Here is a 20,420-nt window from a genome sequence, read left to right on the forward strand (position 1 = left end):
ATGTGCGGTCTACTAGTGAGCAGCAGTGAAACAGTTGTACTCACTCACCTGAATACTTGGGAAGAAAAGGTAGTATCGACGTGATGGGCCAGCTCTAGCTGAGGCAAATGTAGTGCAGAGGACAGGCCAGCCAAGCACTGCAGTGGCAGGAGGGACATGCTGTCTAGTCTTGGGAGCTCCAAACAGCTGAAAAGCTGAATCATCAGGGAGCGGCAGGTGTCCTTCCTCTCAGTGCAGCCACTGAAACAGATGAGTAAGGGGAAAGAGGAAAAAAGGAAATTACACAGAGTGGGAGGGGGGCTGCAGCAGCACAGAAGGGCAGAACTGGATACTCCCCTTTTCTTCTCTCACCCCTCCTCTCTCAATCCTTTATTTTCAAGTGGTGAGCTGTGCAGACTCTGGCCTCCTCCCTCACTGCCTCTCTTCCTGTCTGGTAGTGTGCAATGCAGGCTGCTCCCAATCCCTGTACAAAGCATCAACCTAAGCAAGTTCCTACTTGATCCAATTAGAGCATATGTCAGCAAATCAGAGACAGGCAAACTGCTGTAGCCACACCCTCTAGCACCACTCCCCATTCATTATGCTGGTCCAAAAGGGTGTGTTGGCTTTTTCCTTTTTTTATGCAGAGAAAGCAGCCACATGATCCACCTAAGGGGATAAAGCTGTTGTATCCTACTCATCTCAAGCATCAGGTCTGCACAAATAATAACATGATAAATTTGAGAGAGAGATAGAGAGAGAGAGAAAAAGAGAGAGAGATAGATAGATAGATAGATAGATAGATAGATAGATAGATAGATAGATAGATAGATAGATAGATAGATAGATACTGTTCTTAGGCATTTCTAGCCTTAAATATGGTGTTATGTATTTCTTGGCCTAGATTTCAACATGTATCTTGGTATATAGTATTATGTTTCACTGGATAAAATGGGGATATTGATTCCAAAACTGGCACTTCTTTTTGTATAATGATCAAGTGTGACAGAAAGCCCCAAGACTACCAATAAAACTATTAACTTCCCTCCCCCACTCATACCAGGGCTAGAAGGACAATCCACAGTCCATAGTCTTCTGGATGTGTCGGGGCTTAAACAAGATGGAAACATCTAGAAAGGTCGGGTCACTGCAACACTGAACACTGACACTACTGTGACCCTTTCCACTTACTCAGACAGAATTAATACCATTAATGGTATTTTTTGGAGATGACTTCCTGTCATATTGTGTCCAATATTGATTAATGTTCCGCTTTTGTGTGTGTGTGTGTGTATAAATATATGTATAAATGGAAAAAGTCTACATTAAAAATATGTACTAAATTACTAAAATTATGTTAAACAGACTTTGACTTTAACAATTAACTCCGTTTTCAGAGAGGCTAATCACAGTTTGTTCAATCAACTCTGATTATGTTCTCATGCACATGCATGAGTGCTGCAAAAAACAGAATGCCATCCTCGATGGAAATCCAAGAGTAGAGTCGCCATTTTAAAACAATGGACTGAGGAACATGAATGTGTGTCAGTCCATATGGACATTTATCTTGAAAATATCTACTAAATTACCAACAATTTAGTAGTATTTATTTAACTATAGAAATAATTTTACAGATTTTGCAGAAAGATGCAAAGCAGCACAAATGTTTTGTTTTTTTTATCCGATACTGTAAATCTCAAATTGCTAAATAGTGGAAGATGTTTTTGTCTGTGTATGTTTGCTTCCCTTTCTGTAAAAGTCCCCCACACTATATTCAGTGTTTGCATTCAAAATACATACAGGTCTAAGCATGTCAGAGTTTTCCTAAACACCAAACTCATTTATTGTTGATGCTTCAGAATGAAAAGAGTAGGATGAAACTGAGTAAAGATAAGAATATATGTAGTGACAGCAGTTACATTAATATATTCAGTTTTCATGTTTTGTCTTTAATATTTTCAGTAAAACAGCTACAACTTTCACTGACAGCATATAATATAGTTTTGCCTTTTTCATCTGTTAATTTAGGAGTTAACACAAATCTACTCTGTCATTACAACAATTAAGTGTATTCATCCGAGAGTATAGAATGATTTTTGTCTATCACTGGTTGGTCCTGAGGTCTGAATCTGGGGAAAGCTCATGTAATCACATAGAGAAAATCATCATCAAAAACTATCAAATGTCCCTCAAAACTTAAATAAAGCTGATCCTTCCCTGTCCTGAGTTTTCTGTTTTTTTTCTATCCACAGTTGTGCTGAGAGCTAACATGTGAACTTGTTGTTAAAAAAAAGACACAGCTTTATATAGTAAGCTATTATCTAGTATAAACTTTGAATTTAGTTGTGTTTTTTAAAAATGAAGAGCTCCAAAGATGAGATGATTGGGCAGTTTTCCGGTCCTGGTTCAATTCTGGTGCTGCATCATTATAACCTGCAGGATGACAGAGAAAAACGCATGGAGGTACTTATGTTTGGCAGCTGCATATAAATATAAAATAGACACACATTTACTTTTAAACAGCCATGACTATGAAAATTAAATGCTGACTGATCCCAGGAATTCTACTCTGCACAGTTGTTAAACAGATATACACAGGTCTCTTTGTAATGGAGGATGTCACTTTAAGAGAGACAGACTTGACCTCCTGAACTATGAATGATGAAGATGATAATGTGCTGACTTTATGCATCTACAATCTCAACAGGGTTGTCTAATAAGAACAGAGAACCTATCCACAAAATCCACTGCCACTCAGGTATCTGTCGTTCACTCATTTATTGAACAAGAATCCAAGTTACACATCCATAATGTGAGTGAGGGATTTACTGTAAAATACTGTATGCTGTGTGGTTTAGTCTCACGGACGCAGACCGCTAACAACTCATCCCTTTCCTGTTGCCATTTGTGCCATGTGTGGAGTGAAGGTAGTTAATTTCAAATGTAGTGGATCCAGAATTGATCCACCAAGGCTAGGCACTGCATCCACCTACGATGGCTCAGGAGCTCTGTTAGACCATCACTCTCCATGACAGGAACTGCCAATCAAAGCTGTCATTAATAACCAATTTTACAGCATTCAATTTAGTAATTAAAGTCAGACTTATTAGAAAGATGACTCACTGAACCTAAATCAGTGATTCTGATTCTGAGATAACTAATGCAGCTATTACAGATAACGTTACAGTGTTTAAAATGGTCACCACTGAATGTCAGTAGATTTCAGATTGCAGGTCCCTGAGTTCTGTTTTCTCAGACCCCACCGTACACACTAGAGGGTGGAGGGTCCTACTATCAATACCCCTTACAATGGTACGGCAGTCCACTAGGTTGTACTGCATGCCTTTATGGTGGGACCAGCTGCTGCTGAAGTGGATCTGGAACCAGGCAGGGACATGAAGTATGACAGGATCTCTGGGAGAGTGCGTTTACACTTTGCTGGTTTTTCCCTAGGTCGAAGCACCACCTGGGAGTCTTCCACTTCCAGCTTCTCTAACCAGTGGCAGAGATTATACAATCCCAATCAAAAGTTTAAAACAACTTGAAAAATGGAAAAAGTCATATTTTGCGTGGCTGGATCCTAACAAAGTTCCAAGTAAAGCTTCGACATGCAGCACCAAGAAATTGGAGTCAGACAAAACATTTTTTGAGCATGCAATTTATTGAAAACAACGCTTGAACTGAAACAGGCTGTATTACAGCTGATCAAAAGTTTAGGACCACACTCCAAAAACAACCCATAAACCCCCCAAAACATAATTCAAAGTTCCAAACATGAACTCAGTAATGACTAGCTCGACCATTATTGTTAATCGCTTCAAAAATTCATTTTGGCATGCCTGATGCAAGCATTTCCATGAGGTAAGTGGGAAAAAACTTCCTCTGCCATCCATACCTGTCAATGGAAAATTGTACTTAGTAGTCAGTATAAGCTTTTAATGATAGAATACTGCATGATGACCTTTTTATGACTTAGACCAGTGGTCCCCAACCAGGACCCAGGTCAGACTGACTACTTTTTCTTTTCAAATATTAATCTATTGCTATTAAGTGCTGCATCATTCTGGGGCGCCTGATCCTTTCTCACGGCACACCAATGTGACGCATTGGAAACCGTTTTTCAAGTGGTCTTGATCGGGACTGTATGTCCCAGGAAGGCAACTTTCTCTCAAACTGGGCATTGCTTTGATTGTTTTAGCTTTGAGACATTGCACTAAAAGATTTGTGCAATGTGTTGCATTTTGAAGAGCCAGCAAGAGAATAAATCCATCAGTAAGTGTAAAGGAAATACACAACACCGGTGAGTGATATTGAAACTCTGACCTACCGGAAATCTCCCTAACCTGCTTGTGCCAGAAAACTCATCAAGATGGCAGTCATACATAAGACACTGTTCAGCATTAAGATACACAAGTTTAACAGTATGTTATGAAGACATCCATAAGACAGACACTGAAGTTTTTCCTCTCAAGAGTGACACAAAGACCGAAAAAACTACAAGGGACTCTGTATATCCTAATAACAACAACACTCATATTAAGGTAGGTGGAAATTTTTTATTTATTCCTATTTGCGTTATGTTTCTCATTCATTAGTCATTGAAGAAAAGTATGCTAAAGAACTTGTGTACACTTTAGTAAGCTGATATTTGAAGGAACATGAACATTTGTATTCAAAGGTATTTTTCTATGCTATTATAAAGGTCCTTGTCAACCATAACTGATTGTAAGCCACGTTCAAGTTTTTAAAATCCTTTTAATTACTTAAAATGTTGAATGAAAGATGTGCACCTATTGTGGTTTAGCCTTTTTTCTGTGTGTTTAAGGGCAAAGTTATTAACTACACTGTTTATAAGAGAAAACCTCAGACACAGTCTAAAGTATTTAACATAAAACAAGCACCTGAACCATGGGACATAGATGAGTTTGCACAAGGAGCAACACGGTCTGAGCTGTCTCGTAGAGGGGAAAGAACCTGCAGACTAATACTAAAGGGGAATGCTTTCTTTCTTTTTTTTAAACTCTGCTTCTGCTTCACTTTGATAGTCTTTATGAACATTGGATCCCAGGAACATCCCACAAGAATATATCAGTACTATTCAAGAAAAACTATCCAAACTAAATACAGTCTATGATGAGTTCCTTGTCAACCTTAACTGTATTTTTGTATAGCCCACCTATAGAAATGCACTGCAAACTACACAACTGTGCATTAGTTGCCAGGATGGTTTCACAGAATGCACAGTCTTAAATTCAAGGAACAGGAGAGAAGCTCTGTATTTGTGTCATCCTGGGGAAGGATAGGGTGTATTTTTGGTTTTGCATGATTTGTTTTGAATCTTTTACAGTAATTTTTTTGGTCTTACGTATTGTTTTTTTTTTTTTTGCTTCTTTGTTTGAAAGCTATGAGTTTATGGTATGTTTTATTTGTGGAGTTTGTATTTTTAGTTATATTCCCCATAAAAGCTCCACCACTTTTACTACTTATTCTCACTTGCTAAAGAAGCAAGAGACCTTTGTAGTGAACGATTGTCTCCTAATAGGCAACTATTAGGAGACAATTACCTTGCGATAGAAAGTGATCAATAGTGTGTTTTAATTTATTTTAATGACATTTATTTTACTCAATTTATTTAATACAAACTATGATATGATGTATGTTTGCTTTGGATTTGTAGATGGCTTAATGTGACATCTGAAAATAATAGTTAAGCAGATATGGATAACTATTGTATACATGTGAGTTCAAAGGTGTACAATGGCTGCATACTTTTTTTTTTTTTTTTTTTTTTAAGTACTTCAGGCAGGGTTTGTACACCTTTTTCAGGGTCAAATTCAAGCACTTTTTAAGCACTTTCAAGGTCCATTTTCAAGTTTTTCCATTGCATTTTACCTCCCCCCCCCCTTCAATTCACATCACCTCAGTAAGACCATGTGAAAATTAAAACAGATCATCCTAGGTGAACTTAAACACCTTTGTTCCCCTTTTGTTATAACATAGAAAAACGCACCACAGAAAAATACTGCAAAAGGAAAAGGTTTTCTTAGATCAGGGGTGGGCAATCTCAGTCCACAAGGGCCGGTGTCCCTGCAGGTTTTAGATGTGTCCTCGAACCAACACAGCTGATTTAAATGGCTAAATTAGCTCCTCAACATGTCCTGAAGTTCTCCAGAGGCCTGGTAACGAACTAATCATGTGATTCAGGTATGTTGACCCAAGGTGAGATCTAAAACCTGCAGGGACATTCCTAAATGATCACCTTTAAAGTGTTCGTGCTAATAACTAGGGCTGGGCCATATCATACCGTTCACGGTAATACCGGTATAAAGTTGGGCAACGATAAGAAAATTAAATATCGCGATAGAATATGGGTGAAATGCGCATGCGCAGTGCCTTTGTTTTCATACGTACATGGCGGAAAAATGAGAAGGGCGAAAGTGGATCGTTGAATGAAACGGATGAACCAGAATTGGTTTGTAAAAATGCTGCAACTTCAGTGCTGTGGAACTGGTTTAGCTTTCGTCCGTCAGATACACAACAAAACACTATTTTTGGTAGCGCATGCTAGCGGGCCGTCGTTATTACCGTGTTTTTTGAAAAATACGGCACACTTAAAATCAATCCTTTGATTTTTCTGAAAATCAACAGTGCCCCTTATAATCCCGTGTGCCTTATGTATGAATTCCAGTTGTGTTTACTGACCTCCAAACGATTTTATGTGGAACACGGCGCTTGAAAATCTGTCAAATGTTTTAGTACGACTTTGCTAAGCTACGAAGCCGCACTGCTTGATGGACTGTCAGAGCATTACGGCTATTGTAGGCAGGAGCCTCGCAGAGTGATACGTACTGCGCTTCAACATAATATTACCGTACTGTGTGTGTATAATCTCATTTTAAGTTTTGTGGATATTACAGTGGGGCAAAAAAGTATTTAGTCAGCCACCGATTGTGCAAGTTCCCCCACTTAAAATGATGACAGAGGTCAGTAATTTGCACCAGAGGTACACTTCAACTGTGAGAGACAGAATGTGAAAAAAAAAAATCCATGAATCCACATGGTAGGATTTGTAAAGAATTTATTTGTAAATTAGGGTGGAAAATAAGTATTTGGTCAATAACAAAAATACAACTCAATACTTTGTAACATAACCTTTGTTGGCAATAACAGAGGTCAAACGTTTACTATAGGTCTTTACCAGGTTTGCACACACAGTAGCTGGTATTTTGGCCCATTCCTCCATGCAGATCTTCTCGAGAGCAGTGATGTTTTGGGGCTGTCGCCGAGCAACACGGACTTTCAACTCCCGCCACAGATTTTCTATGGGGTTGAGGTCTGGAGACTGGCTAGGCCACTCCAGGACTTTCAAATGCTTCTTACGGAGCCACTCCTTTGTTGCCTGGGCGGTGTGTTTTGGATCATTGTCATGTTGGAAGACCCAGCCTCGTCTCATCTTCAAAGTTCTCACTGATGGAAGGAGGTTTTGGCTCAAAATCTCACGATACATGGCCCCATTCATTCTGTCCTTAACACGGATCAGTCGTCCTGTCCCCTTGGCAGAAAAACAGCCCCATAGCATGATGTTTCCACCCCCATGCTTCACAGTAGGCATGGTGTTCTTGGGATGCAACTCAGTATTCTTCTTCCTCCAAACACGACGAGTTGAGTTTATACCAAAAAGTTCTACTTTGGTTTCATCTGACCACATGACATTCTCCCAATCCTCTGCTGTATCATCCATGTGCTCTCTGGCAAACTTCAGACGGGCCTGGACATGCACTGGCTTCAGCAGCGGAACACGTCTGGCACTGCGGGATTTGATTCCCTGCCGTTGTAGTGTGTTACTGATGGTGACCTTTGTTACTTTGGTCCCAGCTCTCTGCAGGTCATTCACCAGGTCCCCCCGTGTGGTTCTGGGATCTTTGCTCACCGTTCTCATGATCATTTTGACCCCACGGGATGAGATCTTGCGTGGAGCCCCAGATCGAGGGAGATTATCAGTGGTCTTGTATGTCTTCCATTTTCTGATGATTGCTCCCACAGTTGATTTTTTCACACCAAGCTGCTTGCCTATTGTAGATTCACTCTTCCCAGTCTGGTGCAGGTCTACAATACTTTTCCTGGTGTCCTTCGAAAGCTCTTTGGTCTTGGCCATGGCGGAGTTTGGAGTCTGACTGTTTGAGGCTGTGGACAGGTGTCTTTTATACAGATGATGAGTTCAAACAGGTGCCATTCATACAGGTAATGAGTGGGGGACAGAAAAGCTTCTTACAGAAGACGTTACAGGTCTGTGAGAGCCAGAGATTTTCCTTGTTTGAGGTGACCAAATACTTATTTTCCACCCTAATTTACGAATAAATTCTTTACAAATCCTACCATGTGAATTCATGGATTTTTTTTTTTTTTTCACATTCTGTCTCTCACAGTTGAAGTGTACCTCTGGTGCAAATTACTGACCTCTGTCATCATTTTAGGTGGGGGAACTTGCACAATCGGTGGCTGACTAAATACTTTTTTGCCCCACTGTATACATGGTTATGCTGAGGATATGTCGGCCAATTTCCACTGGAAATGCCCTTTGGTTAAACTGTCAGCAAGGAATTTGCATTTGCACTGTTAAATTTTTATATAGCTTTAATCCACATAATAAACAGCTGATTGTTTAAGTGAAAATACATTGTTAGTGGAAAGAAAAATCAAAGTTGTGGACCTGTGAAGTATTTTGTCTAGTGTCAATTATATTGTCAGTTATATCGTTATCGCAAATTTTCAAATGTATATCGTGATAAATATTTTTGGTCATATCGCCCTGCTCTACTAATAACATCATGTACAGTAAGTAAGTACAAAACAACAACTACACTACACACTAACTACACAAGACAACACACTTGAGACTCCAAACACGGTAAACTTCACAAGTCTCTCACCTGTGAAAACTCACTTTCACCCTTTCTTTCTTTCGCTCGCTCACTCCTAAAACTTCCCCCTCTTCCTAAACAACGAAATGTCACATTTCCATATATATTTTTGATTGGAAGGGTGTTTTTTTTCCTTTTTTGCTCACAAGCGGAGAGTGTTTGCTAGCGCTGTCCTTAGAAAACGCCATTTTTACCGTGTCTTCCAGTAGTAAACGCCTGTTTTATTCAGGAAAAGACATCGCGTATACTTTTGATCATAACTCTGGTTTTACATGGCCTATCAACACAATTTAAAAACTGGTATATAGTTTGAAGTCAGTACTTGTGACAAACGTTGAAATGGAGACTCTGGGTCCGTCGTAAAGCCTTAAGTTGGCTAGCTATGTATTGGGCTAATGTTTAAAGCTTTCACTTGAGTAAAGTAACTCATATTACTGCTAAGTAATGTTAGCTAAGTTCACAGCATGCTCCATAAATCTCCATGTCATAACTAACCGCTATACTAGCGCTGCCGTATTGCATCACACTCACTGCATTTCAATCATTTATCCCTCTCTGTTTTTGTACCCCTGTTTATTTTAAAGCTCAGTTTTTAAAACCTTATGGTGTAACTATAGCCCAGCCCATGCAGCAGTATGTTAATGACTAACCTCGTATTGTGGATGGATTACCTCAGTAATTCTCCTGACTGAAGTTTCGTCTCTTTACAGAATTCTGCCATGCAATTGCGTTTGTTCCTAACCATCGCGAACCCTCACATTAACTTTTATCGAATGGAAAAAACAAACAAACTAGTGTTCATAAATAAAGCGAACCTTGGACAAGTCATGGTGAACTTCTGTCGGAGGGGCGCTTTTTTGAACTGCAGGTTCTTGAAGGATAATACAGTTTGAAGCTGGAGGATCTCTTTGTAAATATCCGATAGAAGCTAGGTCCCCTAACTTTCAGTAGCTGTTGAAAGGATAAAGTTGTGGTATTGGTGTGGTGTTGGCCAGAGGGGCCGATGGCGCGATATGGCAGCCTCGCTTCTGTCAGTCTGCCCCAGGGCAGCTGTGGCTACAACTGTAGCTGCCTCCACCAGTGTGTGAATGTGAGAGTGAATGAATAGTGGCATTGTAAAGCGCTTTGGGTGCCTTGAAAAGCGCTATATAAATCCAATCCATTATTATTATTATTATTATTATTATTATCAGTGGTTAGAAATACCATTATTACTTTAGGATTAGTTTAACACAAAGTCAGGGCTGACCCGGTACCATTTCTGTGAGTCACAGTGCACAGCATAAAGGTCCTTTCACATCGGACGCAGCATGTGCTGCTAATGCTAACTAAAAGCAAAGGATCCAGAATTTGTTACGGTGGCTGCTGAGCTCTGTGGGTTTTTGCACCTCTACCTGTACTAGATTCACCTGCTCCTTGTTGTTTTTATCTCTGACTTTATGTCCTCTACAAGAGTTTCTGTTTTCTTTTTGCTGGTTCTTCAAATGTTCAATAAAAACGTATGCTAGTCCTTGATCCCCAAACTGGGAAATTACAAAGTGACCTGGAAGGAATTGACTTGGCATTCCAAACCTATTACAAAATGTTATATGCACAACCTGCACAAGCCAACACAGAAGATATAAAAATGTTTCTTAATTCATTAGATTTGCCATCAATTGGTGAGTGTCAAAATGAATGCCTAAACAAACAGATTCAGAAAGAAGAATTGGAAATGGCCTTAAAGAAACTAAAAAAATAACAAAACACCAGGTACAGAAGGCCTGCCGGCTGAGTGGTATAAGGCATTTGAGGTGGAGGTGCTTCCAGTTTTGCTAAGGTCATTGAACTGGACATTAGAGAATATGTCCAGTTCAATCATGGTCTGAGGCGATCATAACAATTATACCTAAAGACGGTAAGAACAAAATGCTGTGCCGCTCATATAGGCCGATATCAGTCCTAAACCAAGGTTATAAGCTTTACGCCTCAATTATATCTAATAGGATAAACTCATTCATCCCAGATTTGATTGATGAAGATCAAACTGGATTTGTTGGGGGCTGGCAAACCCAAGACAACATAAGACGCTCTCTCCACATAATCAATAATGTAAGAGAAAATAATCATAAAGCGGTACTAATTAGTCTGGATGCCGAAAAGGCCTTTGATTGCGTGAGCTAGAGGTATTTGTTTTTGGTCCTAGAAAGATTTGGTTTTGCTGAAAACTCCATTAACAGTATTAAGACATTATATTCAATGCCTACCGCGAGAATCAAGATAAATGGACGAGTCACGGACCGTATAAAGTTGGAAAGATCTACTCGTCAAGGTTGTCCCTTGTCTCAGACTCTTTTCGCTCTTTACATTGAACCTTTAGCACAGGCAATAAGAGAAAATAATAGTATTCATGGGGTCGTAGTTAATTCAAAAGAACACAAAATAGCCTTATATGCTGATGATGTCCTTTTGTACTTGTCAAATCTAGACCAGTTCATCTGGACCCTTTTAGATTTGCTGGGAAGGTTTGGGATGTATTCTGGTTACAAACTCAACATAGGAAAAACACAAATTTTAAGTTTTAACTATAGCCCGTCGAGTGAGGTTAAAAAATGTTTTTCTGTTGATTGGTCTCTGAAAGCAATTAGATATTTAGGAGTATGGCTGACTAAATCGTTAGATGACTTGTATAAAAAAAAAACTTTGAGCCTGTGAACCAAAAGATTAAAGAGGACCTCACTCATTGGTCAACACTTGTTTTTGATTTTAGTGCGAGAATGGAGGTCATTAAAATGTCAGTCCTACCCAGACTACTGTATCTGTTTATGTCTCTACCGATCAAAATCCCCAAATCTCAGTTCCATGACTGGGACAAACAAATATCTCGATTTATTTGGAGGGGGCGGAAACCTAGAATTAAATATAGCACATTATTAATCCTTAAAGATAAAGGTGGCTTTTCCCTCCCAAGTCTCAGAGATTACTACCTTGCTGCTCAACTCAAAATAATTATACAATGTTGTGATGACACTTATGGGGCCCGATGGAAAGACATTGAGAATATGTGTGGGGTCATTCCAATACAAGCCTTGATAGGAGATCAGAAGCTGGCAACAGCCTACCAGAAAGAACTGAACCCTTTCGCATCTTTTACATTGCTTATCTGGTTTGAGTTAGTGAAAGAACTAAATCTAAGGAACCACATTCAAGTACTTAAGTGGGTGGCTTATGACTCTGAGTTTAAACCAAACCAATTGGAGTTACAATTTAAGAACTGGTCACATAAAGGCATTAATGTATACTGTAAAATACTGGATAAGAATGGCCTGCAAATTTTTCAAACATTACAAGAAAAATATGAGCTAGGAAAAAGTGATTTTTTTCAGATACCTACAATTACGGCAGTATTTGTCCTCAAAAGTGACTAAAGAAATTAATACACAATCCAATGAAATAATTAATCTGATTTTACAAACATACTATAAGGGATGTAAGTCAGTTATCTCTAAACTCTACCAGGGCATATTGAAAAGTAGGGGAACTTCAACAGATTATATAAAGGAAAGATGGGAGAGAGAGTTGTCCTCAGTTATAACTTCTGAGCAATGGGACAATATGTGTGAGACTGCCATTTCAACCTCATCCTCTGCATACTGGCGAGAATTTAGTTGGAAAAACCTGGTACGATTTTTCATAACACCAAAACAACAAACACGGGGAAATTCTTCATGCTGGAGGAGCTGTGGGGAAACTGTTGCAAACCATACCCACATATTCTGGTCGTGTCGAAAACTTTCTAAATTTTGGGAAGATGTTATATCAAAGATAGAACAGACTATAGGCTTTAAATCAAAACAACATCCTGTCATAAAATTTTATTTAGGAGACCTACCCGAAGAATTAACAAGCAATGACAAATATAATTGGGCAGGGATAGCTCAGTAGGTAAAGTGGTCGCCCCATGATCGGAAGGTCGGCGGTTCGAATCCACTTAACGGCTACCCTGAGGTACCCCTGAGCAAGGTACCGTCCCTACACACTGCTCCCCGGGCGCCTGCTTAGTGGGCTGCCCACTGCTTCACTGAGTGAATGGGTCAAATGCAGAGAAAAACAAGTAATTTCCCCATGGGGATCAATAAAGTATCCATTATTATTATTATTATATCTCCTGAAGATTCTTACTGCTGCAGCAAAAAAAGCAATTACTCGTAAGTGGCTCTGTACTGACCCCCTGTTCTGGACGACTGGTTGAGCGTTGTTGAGGAGATTCATAAAATGGAAAAACTTACCTTTTTGTTAAGGCTGCAAGCTAATATTTATACCACAAGATGGGACAAGTGGTTGAAATATATCCGAAATTCGAATGTTGTTTGTTTGGGGTTTTTTTTAATTAAATTTATTTTTTCTTTCTCCTGTTTGTGCCTACTCACATCTATATAAACTTCTGCATGCCTCTCCTAGGCTGCTCTTACATCTGTAGATGTGCTGTCAATTCATGAATATAAAGTCATGTTCTCACTGCCAGAATTGCTTTGTGGGAAAAAGCTGTGCTTTTCAGTCGACTGCTTGTTTTGTTATGGTTGTTTTTGGTTGTTTTCCTTTTCTGTTGTAAAAATATGTAAAACCTCTATTAAAAACTAAGTAATAAAAAAAAAATTAAAAAAAGGAATGCTAATTCATAACGAAGAAAGCTTTGTAACTATCCCCACTAGTGAAGACTGTCATTTCCAAAACACTGCATTGCCAAGAAAATGGTCCTCATTAACTGGAAAAATTAAAAAATAATCTTAATTCTAACCAATATAAAAACCATCTAATAGATCACATTAGTCTTGATACAACCTCTGCCATCACATTTGATCAATCCCTTTGGGCTCCTTTGATCGGCTTCATCACCTAGTGGGGGTGGGGGGTCATGGTTTGGTCCTGCCTTCGCTATAGAGATTGACAGACCACGTGACTTTCGCACATTACATGCTGGGAACTCGTGGCAAAACAATCCAAGTACCGCATGAAATGCAAGCATTTGCAGCACCGCAAAACGTTCATTCTTCGGTTCCAATAAATTCTTGCTTTTTCTTTTCCCCCGAAAAAGGTATGTACAAAACGAAGGAGAACAATGCCGGTCCGTACAAAGACAGACTTGATGAAAAGTCAAAGAAAAGATACGAGGAAAAAAATCAAAGGAGTGAAAGGGTTAGACCCTTACGAGCACACAGAGGGACAAAATACGTTAGCGTGCTGCCCAACTTTCACCACGCTCATATTTACAATTATACGCTTCTTGGAGTGAGTGCATACACTCGTGAAGTTTAGTAACTTCAGGTCACTGCAACAAGCCCCAGTTTACCAACGGATGGGTACAGGACCTTGAAATGCACCGTGTAGAACGAAAGACCATCGTACATATCATAAGTTTACCAGTCTCACAAATCGTCTTCATAAATACACATTCGTTAACCGTTTATTAATAGGACCTTTGAGCTCAACGGTAATTAATTAGTAGTGGAAATAATTTCTGGTATGCATTACAGAAATGTAGCAGTGACAATAATATTGTATGCTGTAATCGTACTGGGCAATTAGTGATACAAAAAAACTGTTTTACCCTGTGAATAAAAGTATATGTTTTTGTCAATGTACCATAATAACAGAAGCGAAACGCAATATTGTGTCAGGACAATTCACTATTTATGCACAATAAACAAAGGAGCATAGCGCCACAATTTCTATTCAGCGCCAGACTTGCTTGTAACCTATATCACCAATTATGTTAAGAAAAATGACGTATTAACTACTACAAAACACTGACCTTTGTGGAAATGCTTGGAGCAGACTAACATGTGAGCTGGAGTGTTCTGAGACGTTATATTTGATCTTTGAATGGCTGCAATCCAGGCCACCCGTCGCCTCTTTGTTACTTCGGAAACATGGCTCGAACAATTTCTCTTCAACGACGTAATCCGATAACAACCGATCTCTTTACCCGTCAGCTTTCCGTGGCTGTCATGCGACCGGCTATTGCAGTTAATAATACAACAGCTTCTTGCCATTTTTTGTGTTTCTTTTTATCGCTGTATAACTGATTTCAATTGAAAGCCTGCGTGCACTAGTACCTCTTGCCACGATTTCCCATAATTCTTTGCGGTTTTACCCCTGAATGACGTCACATTTTCAATCTATCTCTATTGTGGTTGATATGGGGGTAGGGACGGCCTTAGGGCGTCTGGGGAGTCCCTAGGGACGTTTCCCTAGAAGGCCTAACCTGGGGGATGTGGCCATGACCTGGTTAGGAGCTCTGGGGGCTCTTAGATGGTGTTTTCCTTGTGGCTGCGTACAGCAGAGATGGGGGAGGGTCTGTGCTGGCGGACGTTGGTTACTGGCCTGGTAGCCTGGCTGCCCCTGGGAGGGTCCGGGACGGGCGTGGAGGCTAGGGGGTCTGGGGCCGGGCCTTGGGGGCTTGGGTCCTGGCTGTTGTGTCACCGGAGCAGTGGGCGGGTGGGTGCAGGGGACCTCTGGTGCATCGGCCCAACTAGGGGGCTCTCTAACTGGTGGGGAGTTGTTATATCTTTGCAGGTGGTCTCCTCACTACAGGAGCTCACTCTGCAGGTGGGGGGAGATATATAGGAGAGGTGGAGAATGAAGTCAACCTGGGTGTCTATTGTCTTGTATAGTTTGAGAGATGATTGGATGATGGGGTGGGTGCAGTTTTCTCTGGGGTGGAGTCGGGTGGGCTGCCCCGGACTCTGTGGGGCTGGGCGGTGCTGCTGCTGCGGGCCCCGGACCGGATGGGCCTGGGCCCCCTTGCCCTGGTGGGTTCCAGAGTGGGGGTGCCTACTGGGGTCAGCGGGGGAGCTGGCCCCAGGGAGGGGCCGCTTGCCCCTCCCTTTCTTCCCTCCCCATCCTCAGCTGCCTCCCTATTCCCGCTATACCACACCCACCTTGGGGTGCAGGTATGTCACCAGGGTGCAGGGGAGGCACTCTCCCTCTATCCCCTTCTGGCCGCCTCTTCTGTGCCTCAATTTTATTCTGCAACCTAGACATCCACATTACTCACACTCTCACATAACACATACATATAGGGCCTTGGGGGTGGGCACGTTTTACAGCATCCAGAGGATGGTCGGTGTACTCCAACCCACCTCTGGCGCTAGTGCCCTACCCTCAATTTTAAATGCTTTAGACACTAAGGGTTTTCGGGAGGAGCCGTGCTGCTCTCTGAGAGGAAGCTAGTACCATGCTCTCCTGAGTTTTAAATGCACTTTAGAACAGCACACAGCAACACTACATATGAGCGGGCGTAGGGAGGTTTGAGGTCTTCACTCACCCCGGTTCTGTTAGCCGTCAGGGCTGGGGGGCTGGGAGGAGGTGCTGGCCGTCAGACTGGGGTCTGGGATGCGGGGCCTCCCTGCTACTGCAGATAAGGAGGTGGTCCGCTTGCCTCCACCCCAGAGAGAAGGGTTACATCTCCTGGGTCTAGGTGCGGCTTGCCCCTCTGAGGGCGGGGGTACCTGGACCTGGGATATAGAGTATGTTTGGGGAGTGTGACTGTCTGTGCAGTGTCTATTTGTGTCTGTCTACACGTTGGGTGAGTGCCGAGTATTTGGTTGTGCATATGGGGTGGGAATGCATGTTTGTGTCCGCGTGTGCCTGTTCGTCTGTGTCTATATGTCAGGTTGGGTCTTAGACTCAACCTCTCTGGGTACATCTCAGGCCCTCTAAAGTACGGAGGCCTATCTCCCCTCACCACACTCCCTGCCGGTGGCTGATGCCCTCAGACGTTGGTGTGTTGGTGGTCCTTGTCATCTGGGGCTGGGCGCTCATGTATGTACCGGCTCACTCCTGGTGGCCGATTGGCGGGGCCAGGCGCCTGTGGCCCGGCTGGGCTCCTTCCGGGGGGTGGGATGCCCTCAGGCCTCTGGGCCTGAAGCTCGGTCCTCTCTGGCACAGCTGGCTGCCGGCAGAGCCCACGGGCACGCCACTGCAACCCCCTCTGGCCTCTGCTCCATAGCTGCGGGGTGACCTCTCGTTTGGGGCTCTACTCAGCTCTTCCCAGTAGGGTGGCACGGTTCCTCCCCCTTTGGTGGTCCTCCTCGGGTCCTTGTACTCTGGGGCCTCTGGATATCTGGGGCCTGGATCTCCTCCATACCTGCTTCATACCCTGGTGGACGGGGCTATGGCTCCCCACGCTCCCTAGCAGATCGTTACATGGAGAAACCTTTGGAATACAAGCATGCTGATCCACACAGGTGTACACACAGGTGTTCACAGACGCGGACTACACCTTTCTTGGCTGCTGCCTCAAAGCATATTGTGCGCTGTCTTTCTTTCATTCTTCTTTCATTCTTTCTCCCTGTCCTATCCCCTAGTCATGTCTGTCCCGTTTGTAGCAACCAAAAATAAAATAAATACATAATTATAATAAAGGTCAATCAAATGGACCAATATGGCAAGGCCATGATGATCCACTTGGTAAAATAAATCCGCTTGGCATCTTTCTTGGCCTTAAGACAACAATTCTGATGGCTAAAGATCCAAACGGGACACAAAAAAAAAAAAAAAAAAAAAAAAAAAAAAGGCTGTGGAAGTCCCTGTGTTAATTTTAAATATGTTAATATTGTCTATTTTCTAAAACGTTCAGATTGTCTACTCTTATTTAATTCACTTAATGTAAAGAATTCACCTGCTTGCTGCATACAATGCTACTATTGCACATTCACCTAATGTATATAATATATAACGTTCTTCTTCTCTCCCCCTTTTGCACATGTCGAGGAGCATGTCAGATTACATTTAACTGCATGTTATGCTTGTATAACTATGCATGTGACGAATAAAGAATCTTGAATCCTCCAGCTTCAGTGTGCTAATGTGTTTATATTATTTCAACCATAGCTGTGTAGTTAGTGATCACGTAGCACACCTTTATATACCGGCTAGCCCAGCTTCAGTAACCCTACAAACCTTACTACTGTTTAGTTTTCTGTAGAGCTGTACTACAGTGGCCCCTAGAGACAAAGCATGTACAAACTCCAAAGCACATACAAATTTTGGAGTTTGTACGTGCTTTGGAGTTTGTACGTGCTTTGTCTCTAGGGGCCACTGTACTGTACATCTTCAGAAATCCATCAATCAGAACCAGGGCTGTGCAGAGAGGTTTAAAGGGGCGGGTGCTCAAAGTTAAAAAGGGGCACATTGAACCAGGCTGAATAACAACAACACACATTCATCAAGAATCTAATATGGGCAACAAGGCAAAGCAAACGTAGCCGATGCTTTACCTGATGGGTACAATGTTGCTGTTGAGGGGTTGCTGTGGATAGTGCTGGAGGGCAGGGCTGAGTTGATCTGAGACTGTAAACATTAAAAAGTCCATAGGAGAGATGGTAGCTGATTAAACAAGTGTCATGAGATAATAACAAAATGCAAAGATTGGTGACAGCGCTTGGAACCATAAGGCAACAAAAAACTGTGAGAAATAATTTAGGCTCTGCCTGTGATTCACTCTTTGCTTCTCTTCTTCCTTCCATCCCATCATTTCATATATCACTCTCCACTTGCTGTCTATCTGAGAACAAGGCACAACTTGCTATTGCAATAAACTATAATCTAATTATCCACACCTAACAACTCTTGCACTTAATCTAAAATAAAATGATGACAGAAAAATGTTATAGCCTCACACAGCTCCTACTGTTTCCTCCTCATGTCCTTGGAAGGCATGTCTGGACAATGTTATATCATGAGTAATATTTTTTTTTAAAAATCCATCTAAATAAAACACACACATGCACGCACACACAATGACATTTTAGACTTTCTTCAGAATACTGTATATACTATGGGCATCATGGTGTTGATCCAGAATCTTTTTTTTTTTAATTATTATTATTTATTACTAGAGCTACAATAATAAAGCAATGAGGAGGGGGAAGTAATAAATATGAAATAATGTCATTATGATGATTCCATTTGTTTCACTATCCACTCTGTGCAGGGCAAAGCTTATTACATTTTTAAACTGTAGAGATACAATAATTTTACTGCTGTAAAATCCAAATTTTGTCTTATTTAAAATATAAATCTAATATAATCTGCTTCTTAATGTATGTTCTTTAAAATACAGTGTTTTTTTAATATATTATAATTATAATAATGCATAATTATGTGGACATGCATATTAGATCGTTTTTTAGTGAAATATAATCCCTCCAGAAAGGCAGGAAAAGCCCTGTAACTTGCTTTAAAACTAAATATGTTTCTAAATACTTTAAAACTAAATATGTTCCCTAAAACGGTGACAGAGCTACAGACCCATGACAGCCTTACACAGGTAGCCAGCAGCTATGACCAGCACTACTTGTGCAGTTAATAAAAGGACAGGTAATGTTTGTCGCGCTGTTGCACACACAGCACGCTCGTTTGTTTCAGTTCGTCACTTGCAACAAGACAGCTTACCAACGTGTACAAAATAAGCTAATACTCCTGGGTGCTATACACTACAGTGTACGCTGTACACCTACTTACTGGTTTTGTCGCATCAGTCTGTGTCTCTGAGTTAACTTGTGTTTCTCCTACAGCTCCGGACCGGAAAAAATGCGCGTGCTCTTTGTGAGCTCGTTCCCGGCTCGTAACGAGCGCGTTCTGCCGTTAAGGGCGATCATTGGTTAAATGTGATCATGTGACTGATGCAAGCTAGATCCTTTTATTTAGCAAAATTGTGATTAATAGTTAAATATTATTGTTGAGGGGCACAGACAAGACTCCGCACGCACACACACATTAAAAAAAAAAAAAAAAATATATATATATATATATATATATATATATATATATATATATATATATATATATATATATATTTTTTTTTTTTTTTTTAATAGTTGCCTCAACAAAAGGGCACCTTGGGCACCCATCAGGAAAGGGGCGGGTGCTCAAGCCCCTCTAGCCCCCCCACCCCCACCTCTGCACGTGCCTGATCAGAACATTATTTAATCTTACATTTTTTTATTTTTTCCCTTTGGGGGGGGGGGGGGGGGGGGGGGATTCCCGCGTACCACTAGAGGGAGCCCATGTACCATGGTTTTAGAATGACAGACTGGATGAATGAATAGAGCAGCGACAGGAAGGAGACACTGGGGAGGATTTTTCTCAAAGAGGAGACACCAAATCACAGCTGACTTCATTCAAGCGCCTTGAGGCGACTTTTGTTGTGATTTGGCGCTATATAAATAAAATTGAATTGAATTGAATTCATTCTTTAGCAATGGATGATTTCATCATCCTCAGTTACTAGACTCAGGTGAACGGGTAATAACTGAATAGATACAAATGGGTAACAGTATGAAATCATAACATCTGCCTTGCACTTTAATGACGTGTGTGTGTGTGTGTGTGTGTGTGTGTGTGTGTGTGTGTGTGTGTGTGTGTGTGTGTGTATAGAGGGCGACAGAATCAATTATTAGCCAACTATTTACAGTAAACATATTTACTTACTATACCATTTTAGATTAACTACAACAACTGTAGTGTACTTGGTTC

General features: G+C 41.1%; 1 protein-coding gene across 9 annotated transcripts in view; it reads right to left on the reverse strand.

Moving 5' to 3' along the window:
* The window catches only part of nrg1 (neuregulin 1), a 77,489-nt gene extending 57,887 nt beyond the window's left edge, over positions 1 to 19,602 (reverse strand). For 2 of the 9 annotated variants that reach the window (XM_076886787.1, XM_076886790.1), the window contains exons 1-2: positions 18,161 to 19,601; positions 49 to 2,412 (exon numbers count right to left, since the gene is read on the reverse strand). The gene's annotated coding sequence lies outside the window, so the exon portion shown is untranslated. Of the gene's footprint in view, positions 1 to 48; positions 2,413 to 18,160 lie in introns of all 9 variants that reach the window. The other 7 variants (XM_076886786.1, XM_076886789.1, XM_076886783.1 and 4 more) reach the window with 6 other exon arrangements.
* Positions 19,603 to 20,420: the final 818 nt, after the last annotated feature.

This window comes from Maylandia zebra, linkage group LG7 (genome assembly GCF_041146795.1).
Source record: "Maylandia zebra isolate NMK-2024a linkage group LG7, Mzebra_GT3a, whole genome shotgun sequence".
Classification (NCBI taxonomy): Eukaryota; Metazoa; Chordata; class Actinopteri; order Cichliformes; family Cichlidae; genus Maylandia; species Maylandia zebra.